We start from the raw sequence: 1,202 nt of genomic DNA on the forward strand, positions 1-1,202 counted from the left end.
GCCAGGGTGGGGGGGGGGGGGGGCAGGGGGTGAGAGAGCAAATTACTGTGGATCTAAATGGATATTCCTCCTGGATCCCAGACACGCCTCCAGCTCACTTGTCAACGCTCACTAGAAGATGGAGGCTCGCAGATCCACCTGTTACTGGATCCTATGTCTCTTCTGTCTCAAAGCCTTTCCTGCTCCCTTCCCCACACTATGAGCCACCTCCGAGCTCAGCCCAAGCATGGGGCAGCCCCAGCTTTTACTCGTCAGCCTTCACACTCCTGCAGCGGGAGCATCTTCAAAGTTCCCTACTCAGTCCCCATCGAGCACTACCCGCGTCCCTAATGTGTTAGAGGGGCATCACATTAGCGGTTTCTCTGTCCTACCCTCTGCAGCATGTTTGGTCCTTGTAGAAACAAACCTCTCTCAGCAGGAAGATCTACGGTCCTGTCCTCGTGGATCAGGGGAGACATGGAGAACACTGCAGCCAGATGCTGTGCCTCTCACCACCCTACTGCCTCTGCCCTGGTGCTCAGAGAGGAGGATTATCTTACTGAACAATCCAGCATTTACAGGATAGATATTGCACATCTGTTCTCCTCTCTGTAAATCCACAGAAAAGCCAACGTCCGACTCTAAGCTGCCATCACCATTAAGGAAGCAGAAATGTGTTTCCTCAGCCCAGAAGCAGTGAAAGACATCCCCTCTCTCTGCCGGCTGCTGCTTGGGGAAGGGGAAAGCTCCTCACTGCTCCCTCCTGAGCAAGGCGGGACGAGTCCCGCCGGCTTCAGCCTCAAGCCCACCACTGCCAGCCCCAGAGAGAACAGATACAGCTATCGACCGAGTCAGGAGGAACATGAGGTCAGAGACCACGCTGGAAACATGGTGTGAGCTGGGAAGAGCTCTGGGGAAGAGTCTGGGGGGCACAGATAAAAGCAATGTTGTTTGTCCTACCTCCAGGTCCAGTCAGGACCAAAGGGAAGGCTTTCCACGGGCACATGTGGTAATGTATCCTGGAGTGGCCTTCCTGCCAAAAAACACCCAGGGAGGAAGCTGAGAAAAAGGAATAGGAGCAGCAAGGGTGTCCGGGTTGAGAAGAGCTGCCGTACGCCTTCCTTACCAAAAATGAGAGGTGGAAAGGGTCAAAGAGCTCTCCTGTGTCAACCGCTCCTGGTCTTCTCAGAGAATCATAGAATAGTCAGGAAAGCAGCCGAGAA

Source organism: Aptenodytes forsteri, unplaced genomic scaffold (assembly GCF_000699145.1).
Source record: "Aptenodytes forsteri isolate BGI_AS27 unplaced genomic scaffold, ASM69914v1 Scaffold329, whole genome shotgun sequence".
Lineage (NCBI taxonomy): Eukaryota > Metazoa > Chordata > Aves > Sphenisciformes > Spheniscidae > Aptenodytes > Aptenodytes forsteri.